The sequence below is a fragment of the Tupaia chinensis genome, unplaced genomic scaffold (assembly GCF_000334495.1).
Source record: "Tupaia chinensis unplaced genomic scaffold, TupChi_1.0 Scaffold000437_1, whole genome shotgun sequence".
NCBI lineage: Eukaryota > Metazoa > Chordata > Mammalia > Scandentia > Tupaiidae > Tupaia > Tupaia belangeri.
In genome coordinates this window covers 1518638-1529877 of record NW_006159942.1, presented here as the reverse complement: position 1 = coordinate 1529877, position 11240 = coordinate 1518638, and the positions used below count along the sequence as shown (strand labels likewise).

The 11240-nt window shown below is 43.7% G+C and overlaps 1 protein-coding gene across 1 annotated transcript in view; it reads left to right on the top strand.

Annotated features, from left to right (window-relative positions):
- The window catches only part of PHLDB2 (pleckstrin homology like domain family B member 2), a gene marked incomplete in the record, with an annotated part of 125656 nt that overhangs the window by 1790 nt on the left and 112626 nt on the right, over positions 1–11240 (top strand).

The window sequence follows — 11240 nt, the reverse complement described above, 5'->3', positions numbered from 1 at the left end:
GAGCGAAGATGAGACGGTGAGTGCGCTCCGGGGCAGCCTTTCTTTTCTTCTCCGGCAGGCTGTAGGGACAAAAGCCCGGGCTGACGTCGGCGCAGCCCCGACTCTGCAGCTTCGGGGGGCCCGGAACCCCACTGTGCATGACTCCAAAGACCGGGGTGGACCTCCAGTTGAGGGGATCCTGGAGAGGGAGTGTCGGGTTAGGGGAGATGCTCCCAGAGTGGCAATAGGGAACGGGGAGGGTTAAGGGGACAGGGAGCAACTTTTCCCAACTACTCTGGAATGCTTAAGGAGAGCAGGATTGGGATCCTTAGGACAAGACCCTCCGCAAAGAAAAGGTCCGCGGCTGGATGGTGTGGGACGAGGGATTCAGAGAAGAACCTCCTGTGGCCCCCCAAATAGCTAACGAGCTGCTCTTCTATAATATTCTAGTTCTGCTTTAAGAGCGAGGCTCTGGCCTTGGATCCCCTAAAATTGTATGGTGTGATCGAGTCCTCGCTGGAGATAGCGGCAGGCAGCCTCGGGGAAAGTTTTGACCCCCGGTTTCACCAGCGCCCTTCCCGGCGGAGGCGCAGCTGGAATGTTTGCTGGTCTGGTTAATAACTTAGCACGCGTAGTCATCACTTATTCAAGCGCCGGGGACCTGGCTAACTCCCGCCACCGCCAGGAAATTAAAAGGCTGACAGGCTGTCCCTCCCAGGGTTGGGGTTTCCTGTTTGAAAGAGCTTCGGAAGTCGAACCTACTTCCAGCAGCTGCGCATTTACCTTTCTGAACTGAAAGAGGGAAACACGCACGCTTTTAGGTTAGCAGACTTGACCAGGGCTGGGAATCCTCCCTGTGGGCCCTGCCCTCTTCCCTAGAAGTCTTTCTGCACCTCTGAAGCAGCTCTCCAGAGGTCTCAAATGCATCGCTAGTCACGTGGTCAGGCACAGCTGGGAGCAGACCTACAGGCGTAAAATGTGGAATCCTTTTAGAATAAATATTTGTCAGGCCCCTTTTCCTGCATTATATGAATATGTAAATTACAGACGTAGATTCCCAAGTACTGGAATGTAACTTTAAGCTTGATAGTTTAGTTTAACTTGGATATTTCAGATATGTCTCTGGGATTCTAACATCTGAATACAACCCGGAACGTCTAAAAGAGGTTCACACTTTTGGAGGGTTAAACTTTTGCCTTGTAAGTACTTGAATTCTTGGTCCCTGGTAGGATAGCAACAGAGTGGTGGGATTGGGGGTAAATAAACCTTCAGATTGCTCACTGTTTTAGCAGAATGGCTATATCCCTCCTGCCGTCACCCTCGATTGTGTAAATATTTGTTTGAATGAAGAGCTCAGGTTCTCTTTAAAGTAATAGTTGTGTCTATTCATGGCTCCCTTTTCATATCCTCAACTTCGTAATTTAAACTTCTTCTTTTGCCTTATAGATTCTGTGTGGAAGTTTAAACATTAGATGTACATAAGAAACCCTGTGAAGTCTCCACAAAGTTTGTAACTGGTTTTCCTTTAATAGCATGGGGGAGTTCTTGCTGCTAGTAAACTAATGTAGCTTTCACCTTGGGACACCTAGAGATTTGCAAGTCCCAGCTTCTCACAAGTGGAACACTGAGATGTTTGGTTAGGGTCCTCATTTTAGTCAACTTGCAGGCTTCCATCTGTTTCATGGCCCTGGCTGTTGCTCTTTGGGGACTGAGCCTGACTGCAGGGGGTGTCTTTTGGATCCCTGTTTGAAGTGGGGGAGGAAAAGATAGCTACTTGAGAAACGGGGCTAAAAGCAGACTCACTCCTCTCTTCAAGACAGGTGGTGTGGCATGGTGGTTAAGGCGCTGGACACTCCCACATGTTGACCAGGGTTCAAGTCCTGAATCTGGTGGCTTGCTTTCTCACTTCCTTCTCTCTCTCACTCTCAACCTCTGTCTGTCTCTGGTAAATTAACAAATAAATCAGTGAATAAATAAAATAAAAATAAATAATTATATTTTAAAAAGACCTCTAACCAAAGCCAGGACTCTTAAGCAACCTTTCCAGAAACATTTTATTAACCGTTTGTCGTTTTGTGGGAAAGAGGAAAGAAAAAGCTAAAGTGGTTAAACCTCTGGCGTTTGCTGTTTTCTTCCAAGCTTTGTTTTGAGGTCTCTGAGCAAGGGTTGCGGGCGCAGTACGCTGGAAGCATCACTGTGAAAAACGAGATTCCTACAAAATACTTGCCGAGATCAGTTGAGGTTATGGTTTTGTAGGCTGATTTTCAGCCCTAAGCAAGGAGGGTGTGCCTTGGATACTTGGACAGCGGCTTTGTATATCTCCCAGGTGGAATACCTGTGCTTTCTAAATCTGACAGTGCGCTAAGTTTTGGTGTTCATTCATTGTTAATTGTGTAAACGTCACCCACTGGAAACAAAAAACACCCTCAAAGTGATGTGTTCTTCAAGCTCTGGTGTGTATTAGAGCAGTGGTTCTCAATGGGAGGATTGGGAGGGATTTCATCCCCCGGGATGATTGGCAATGGTTGTTTGGCTGTCACAGCAAGGGACAGGGAATGCTTCTGGCTTTTAGTGAGTAGAAGCCTTGGATGCTGTTGAATAGGAATTATACAGTACCAAACCCTGCACTAGAGTATCACCTCAGGGGCATATATTAACATGATTAGGAAATGTAATCTAATCTGGTTCCTCAAGAAACTTGTTTAACAGTGTTCTTGCTCAACACATAGGAACTATGTCATAGAAGCCTTTTTTGTCTGCAGCAAATTCTTATGCCCTTGGCCATTAAGAGTCTTAATATATGATAGAGGTGAAGGAACTTGCATTCATTGACAATTTTTTTTTTTTGGAGAGGTTTTTGCTGTAGGGCGCGTGCGCTCGCCAGACAGACAGAGAGAGACAGAGAGATAGAAAGTGAGAAATCACCCCCCAGGGGGGATGACCACGCTGCAATGCCTTCTCCTTCATTTTCCTCTCAGGATCTTGGGCACGCACGCACACGCGCCCTGTGTGAGTTTAAGCCACTGGGGTCCGGGACTCGAAACACGGTTGACTACATGGGAGTCCAATGACATAGCCTTTACGCTAACAGCTGGTCCCAATTCATTGACAATTTTTAATTGGTTTAAGAATCATAAGATTTTGGAGCATTAGAGCACAGGAAACCTCAGAGATCACTAAATTCAACCTTTTTATTTTGTAGGTAAAAACTGAGATACCCAGAGATGAGTGATTTGTCAAATCTCAGTTAGCGACTGATGTACAAAATATTAACATCCCTATATTTTGGCAAATGGGAATGAAAGAACTCCCCAAAACAACAGAATACTGGACCTGACCAAAAGTTTAGAGGTACCGTCTCTGAGAAAAATCACCTCTTTGATGGGGGAGGGGTGGCATTAGCTATGGTGACTATGGAGCATATGCCTGGATACGTCAGCCCCCGAAAGGGGATAATTCCATTGTGTGACCTGTGACACTCCACTTCTGATGCCTGCCCCATCCTTTCCGTGGCAAAATGGGCAACAGATGGTTCTAGAAACATAGCAGATGCTGCTTTTGAATCCAGGTACAAAACAACATTTGAGATTTTCTGACCCTCCCTGCCTTATTGATAGGGTTGGCTACGTGAATGGATAGGACTGTCTTGGACAGAAGGGAGAATGAGAGAGGCCTCCTCAATATGAAGGGGAAAAAGACAGCTGGTATTGTATATAAGGAGATGAGTGCACATTGGGGCAATTTTGGGGGGAAATTTGTGAACTGATGAATGACTGTCTAAATAGATTCGATTGCATAGAACTTGGATTAGGAATCCGAAGACGTTTCACATTTGACAATTCTTCGGGCAGGCAGGCCAAAATCATTTTGGAAGTAAAAAGAACCTTAGAAATCCTCTTCTCTGAAGCTCTGTCGCTAACCCACTCACTTGGCTAGATGGTGAGAAACTACAAGCCACATCTCCTATTTCATTGTATGTTCTCTTTCTACCATTCCATCTGTTTCCCTAAAGGGGAAGGAAACAATAGAAATACAATGTTATCATTCATTTCCTGAGAAGTTTTAAAGGGAATGGTATTTGTGAGTGGCTCAGATTATAGAAAGGAGTTTTCTCAATGTCATGTGCATGAGTTTTCAATCATCAGGGACGTTGTACGTATGAGACCCCAACCAGTTACAGACACGTATACGCTTGTATTTACATCACTATGGAGCCGTGGGGCCTGTGACTATGGATTCTAGTACTGTGTGTTAAGTGGTCCTGCCGTGGTAGTTCCTTTATCTAATTGTGAAGTGCAGGTGGTTCTGGCATTAAAGGAGATTTTTTTCTGGAAGAGGTAAGAGCGCAGAGTTAGTGCTGAAGTAGTTTCTTATCATTTTTGAAAACTGGCCAGTGGTTGCACCGCAGTATCAAGTATGAAATAGTATATTTAGAAATGACTCAAAGTGATGACTCTTTTAAGGGGGGTCTGCTCGCTGAAAGTACTGTGATAAAGGAGTGTAGCAACCTTTTCCCTTATCTTTCTTTTTTTGGAGAGGTTTTTGCTATAGGGCTCAGGTGCTCACCAGAAAGACAGAGAGAGACAGAGAGACAGAAAGCAACAAATCACCCCCCAGGAGGGATGGCCACGCCGCAATCCCTTCTCCTCCATTCTCTTCTCAGGATGGTGGGCACGCACGCACACGCACCTGGCATGAGTTTAAGTCACCGGGTCCAGGACTCACCGCGGTCAACTACATGGGAGTCCAGCGGTATTGTATATAAGGAGATGAGTGCACATTGGGGCAATTTTGGGGGGAAATTTGTGAACTGATGAATGACTGTCTAAATAGATTCGATTGCATAGAACTTGGATTAGGAATCCGAAGACGTTTCACATTTGACAATTCTTCGGGCAGGCAGGCCAAAATCATTTTGGAAGTAAAAAGAACCTTAGAAATCCTCTTCTCTGAAGCTCTGTCGCTAACCCACTCACTTGGCTAGATGGTGAGAAACTACAAGCCACATCTCCTATTTCATTGTATGTTCTCTTTCTACCATTCCATCTGTTTCCCTAAAGGGGAAGGAAACAATAGAAATACAATGTTATCATTCATTTCCTGAGAAGTTTTAAAGGGAATGGTATTTGTGAGTGGCTCAGATTATAGAAAGGAGTTTTCTCAATGTCATGTGCATGAGTTTTCAATCATCAGGGACGTTGTACGTATGAGACCCCAACCAGTTACAGACACGTATACGCTTGTATTTACATCACTATGGAGCCGTGGGGCCTGTGACTATGGATTCTAGTACTGTGTGTTAAGTGGTCCTGCCGTGGTAGTTCCTTTATCTAATTGTGAAGTGCAGGTGGTTCTGGCATTAAAGGAGATTTTTTTCTGGAAGAGGTAAGAGCGCAGAGTTAGTGCTGAAGTAGTTTCTTATCATTTTTGAAAACTGGCCAGTGGTTGCACCGCAGTATCAAGTATGAAATAGTATATTTAGAAATGACTCAAAGTGATGACTCTTTTAAGGGGGGTCTGCTCGCTGAAAGTACTGTGATAAAGGAGTGTAGCAACCTTTTCCCTTATCTTTCTTTTTTTGGAGAGGTTTTTGCTATAGGGCTCAGGTGCTCACCAGAAAGACAGAGAGAGACAGAGAGACAGAAAGCAACAAATCACCCCCCAGGAGGGATGGCCACGCCGCAATCCCTTCTCCTCCATTCTCTTCTCAGGATGGTGGGCACGCACGCACACGCACCTGGCATGAGTTTAAGTCACCGGGTCCAGGACTCACCGCGGTCAACTACATGGGAGTCCAGCGACACAGCCATTATGCTAGCTGCTGGTCCCTCCCTTATTATCTTTCAACTGGCCATTCTTAGGACTTTTTTCCAGATGATGAGCGAGGAGACGGGTAACTTTTTAACAAAATAGCCATTGACTGGAAATTAAGATTTGATGAATATGCTCATGTCTTTTCAAAGGAGAAAAAAAATCAAAAAGAGTAGCTCAGATTTTCAGAGCCCTTCAAAGTATATATTGAGTGCAGCGGAACTCATGTGTGTCGCCCAAGAATTTGAAATTTGCACACAGCTCTCATGATGTTTAGAGACGTTTCTTAGACATTGTGGAAAAGATGTTTTGTGTTCTATCTGCTTTAAAAGCAGGATTGTTATCTGTAGGAGCTAGTGGCCGGTAACAGAATCCAAGTGTAAAACATCATCGTATTGTGAGGGAAACCTATGGGGTTGCTGGACAAACAAGCGGGTCAATAAGCAATAGGGTAGCAGACTAATATGAAGAACTTCTTGAAAGGATTTATGCAAGAGACATTTGTTTTATGTAGTGCATGTAGGTTGGCTTTATTAGAGGAACTGTTTCTCCTTTATAAATAAACGGGAAGAAAACGTTTGTGCATGTTGTTAGATTGATCTGGGTCAGCCTTCCCTGGGACTTGCTGCTAAATCTAGGATTTAGTGGTGTTGATCATCTTTGTAGAATGTTTTGCCCTCTTGTTCCACGTGCTTTCTCCGGGTGGCAGTCCGCTTGTGGAATTAGCTTATGAGATAGCAAAAAGTGAAAAAGTACAAGAATTTTCCAAGATTTGTCTCTTAACCACTGTACTTCTTTTTTTTTTAAGAATTATTTTGTTTAACTTTACTTATTTATTCATTTATTTCTTTTAATTTGACCAGAAAGGAACAGAGTGAGCGAGCGAGTGAGAGAGAGAGAGAGAGAGAGAGTAGGAAAGTGAGAAAGCAAGCTGCCAGGTCCGGGACTCGAACCGTGGTCAGCCATGTGGGGAGTCCAGGACCACGCCACCTGCTGGCCCCTTAACCACTGGACTTCTAAAACAAGGGTGAGGGAAAAGCCAAGGAAGGCCAGCTCCTGCATTCTTCTCGCCAGTGCAGACCCAGTCCGATGAGTGTTTATAGCCAGCAGATGCTCGGAGGGAACTTGGAAGTGATGTCTGGCTGCCGCATTGCTTACGTCATTGCAAAGAAGGTTTTCAGAAACAGTTTAAGATGTATTGAGGACATGCAAGCCATGGGAAGGCAGACACATTTCTTTATACATTATGCTGAATCAAATATCCACATTAGAGTGCACTAACGAATACTCACGTGATTTTGCACTAGCATAATTCTGACCAGGCCTTTTCCCCACTATGTTATGCTGAAACAATTTGCCATGCCCTTGGAAGGTCATGGTCCGTAGTGGTGGTGAAATCTTTTCCCAGTTAGGTAGCTGCCCCCTTATCACTGAAACATGTTTCTGTTCTGTGGTCATTTCCATTTCCTGCCTTATATAACATGCACTCCTGTGTTATTTAACTAGTGTCTACGGGAGTTCAGAGAGTTGAAACAGGAAGAACTTTTAGCTCAATCTCACCCTTTTCCATATGCGGAAACCTCTGCTAAAACAAGGGGAAAGCCAGCAGAGTGACTTACTCTTCAACCAAAGGAATGTTAGTTTGCAGGCCTAGGACTAGGACGGGTCTCCTCATCCATGTCCCAGGCAGCCTGTCCAGGATTCTCTGTACTTGACTGGCCATCACCAAAAAAATAAAAATAAAAAAATAAAAAGGCAACCTGATATAACCATTTCCTTTATTGGGCTTTTGACTAGAATTGTTTTTTTTTTAAGAATTGATTAAGTTAAATTAAACTTTGTCAGTTGTTTATTATCTCTGCTGATACAAGGTATTTCCAGTCTCTTTCTGAGCTGTAAGTGGTTAAAAAGGGGCTGGCCACATAGCACACTGTTAAGTGCAGTGCATAGAGAGTTGGATCCCACAGTCCACCCCAGCTGGAATCCTGTTCCCAGTGGCTTGAAAAATATGCCGGGTACATGTGCTTGCATGCCCTAAATCCTTATGGGATCGAGAAATAGAGGAAAAAGGATTGCATATGATGATATCCCTTTGAGAGTGTGCACTATCCCTCTCACTCTCTCAGCCACTCTCTCTGGTGAGCACATATGCCCTCTGGCATTAAAAAAGTCTTCCAGGGACCAGCAGTTAGCATAATGGCTATGTCGCTGGACTCCCACGCAGACGACCGCGGTTCGAGTCCCGAACCCGGTGACTTAAACTCATGCCGGGCGCGTGTGCATGCGTGCCCAAGATCTCGAGAGGAGAATGGAGGAGAAGGGATTGAGGCGTGGCCATCCCCCTGGGGGTTGATTTCTCGCTTTCTATCTCTCTGTCTTTCTCTGTCTTTCTGGCGAGCGCACGCGCCCTATAGCAAAAACCTCTCCAAAAAAAAAAAAGTTTTCCAATTTAAAAATTAGAAATAATCTTAAGCGTTGAAAAAAATAAGTGGTTAAAGGGCCAGCATAGAGATTATGACAGGTGGCTTAGTGGTTATGACACTGGACTCCCAGGTGGCCGACCACAGTATGAGTCCCAGACCCAGTGGTTTGAAAATCATGCTGGGCATGTGTGTGTGGATGCCCAAAATCCCAGGAAGAAAATGGAGAAGGGATAATGGTGTGACCTTCCCCCTGGGCAGCTGATTTCTCACTTTCTCTTTCATTGTTTTTCTCTGGGAAGCTCATGCCCTGCTCATGCCCTATGGCAAAATAACAACAACAATAACAACAAAAGAAACCCACACACCTTTTAAGGATACAGTGATTAAAGGGAAAAATTAAGTGTCTTTTAACACCCACTGTAAAATTAACTGTTAAATAGTAGAGAAATGATATCATCATCTTCATCATTGTTTTTATTTTATAGCTTTTAAATATTTCTTTGGTGTTGTGCCTACTCATCAGAGATGGGGGCTGGGGGGGAGGCATGAGAAAGCCACCCTAGGGGGGACAGTCACATTGCAATCCCTTCTTCTTGCAATTGTGAGCACGCACGCATGTGCGTCCCATGTATTTTTCAAGCCTCCGGGTCCAGGACTCAATATGCAGATGGGCAGGTAGAATCCAGATGCTTAACCTCCATGCCATCTGCTATTTATAGTATTTTATAAATATATTTTCCCTTTATTCATGATAAAACATGTGCATGAACGAGAGAGAGAGATGAGCACCCTCCACAGGGCCATGTGGCAATCCTCTTCTTCCAGTCCTCCCGTCTGTCAGGTCCTAAGCACTCTCCCTGCTTGCATGACACATTTTGGACTGACCAGGCCAGAGATTTGAACTCTAGTCTCCTTGTGAGATCCTGCTTTTCTTCAGCAGAGGACTACTCTTGGTTGTAGCACAGAACTGGCCCACTTTATAGTATTTTTTATAACACATCTACCTAATTTTTTGAGATAATGGGAAAAACAAGACATGACTAACTTAGGTTTGTTGAGTCTTATCCTCTGACTATTCCTAACCCATAAATATTGAGTAAGAAAATGGAGATTATTACCACGTATTGGAGTCTAGAGAAAGATAAAAAATAACTCTTAAGGTAGTGTATGTTGATCAGAAATGTGGAATGGGGATGGAATGGTGGAAAGATCAGAGAATCTTGCTCCCAAACACTCTCCTCAGCTTCCAAGTCAGGTCCATAGTGGTAGTAGTTTCAGACAAAGAGAGAGCATCCTTATCCCTATGTCTTGCTAGGGTCAATATTTCTTTTGCTTGAAATTAGCTTTGAGCTCAAAGCACTAGAGGGTGTAGTTTCCTGGAATACATTCTGCTTCAGAAAGGATGTCTGAAGAAGAGTGCGCACAGATATTCAAGACCTCCAAGTTAGTTATTCCACGATGCACTACTTTTCTGGCTTTATCGTCACTGGGGAGCTCACATGGACAAGGACACTTCCAGGTTTATGAGGCACTTGTTTAGAATCACCGAAACCCAGATAAATTTTACCAATGATCATGAGTAAGAAATGTCAGGAAGTATTTGATTTACTGGGGAAAATTTTAGAAGTCTGTATTTTTTTTTTTTTTTGGAGAGATTTTCACTGTAGGGCGCGTGCGCTCGCCAGATAGACAGAGAGAGACATAGAGACAGAAAGCGAGAAATCATCCCCCAGGTGGGATGGTCACGCCGCAATCCCTTCTCCTCCATTCTCCTCTCGGGATCTTGGGCACGCACGCACATGCGCCTGGCGTGAGTTTTAAGCCACCGGGTCCGGGACACGAACCGCGGTCGACTACGTGGGAGTCCAGCGACATAGCCATTACGCTAACTGCTGGTTCCCAGAAGTCTGTATTTTGAACTAAAATATTTTTTAGGTTTCTATGAAGAACCCTGAAAGTATGCATGTATAAGTTCCCACCTAAAGTATTTCACCACTTTCAGAGAAGCGGTAGTAAAATTCTAAAATTTGGAGGTGGATGCAGCAGGTAGTGTGGCGGTTATAAGGTGCTCGATTCCCACATGGCCAACTGTGGTTCAAGTCTTAGATCCTGTGGCTTGAAAACCACACAGGGCACATACGTGCATGTGTGTCAAAATTCCGAGAAGAATGGTGAAGGGATTGTGGTATGACCATCCCTCTGCGGGTGTGATTTCTCACTTTCCCTCTCTGTCTCTCTTTGGTGAGTACATATGCCCTATTGCAAATTTTTTTTTTAAACAACTAAAAAAAAAAAAAATTGTTTTTAATTTACAAAGTATGTGTGCCAGTCTCTTCCTTAGCATAAATTTGTAAAAGTGTGTGTGTGTGTTATAACACTTTTTGAGGCTGGAAATTTTCAGGTTATGGAAGGTTTTGTTAGTTGTGTGAGTATTTTACATTTAAGCTTTGGGAAGCAAAGTAATGAAGTGTAGGTACTCAACCTAGTGTACTCATCTGAGTATCTCACATTTAATGGTAGGCTCAATTGTAACCTTGACAATGCATTTGCTTTCAAATTTCTCCTAGGTACTTAAAAAATTTGAGCTCTGAAAATCTCAATGGCATGGAATTAGAGAGGGCAGTGGTAGACACCAAGCTTCCATAGGGGAGGGAAGCTAGTAGAAAAGAGTTCGGGGAAAATTATTTACAGACACGAGAGTGCATGCAAGCAAGGCAAATAGGTTATAGAGTGGTGTACTAAACAGAGTGAAAGACGGTGTGACCAATCATATACCTTTAGAAAAAAACAAAAAGCATCAACAAAAAAAAGTTTTACCCCACAAAGATGTACAAAAATTAAATGTAAATTAGTAACTGTAAAATAGATTTTTAAAAATAATTATTTTATTTAACCTTATTTATTCATTTATTTTAATTTGACCAGAAAGGGACCGAGTGAGAGAGGAAAAGTGAGAAAGCAAGCCACCAGGTCTGGGGCTCGAACTGCAGTCAGCCATATGGGAGTTCAGTGCCTCAACCACCATGC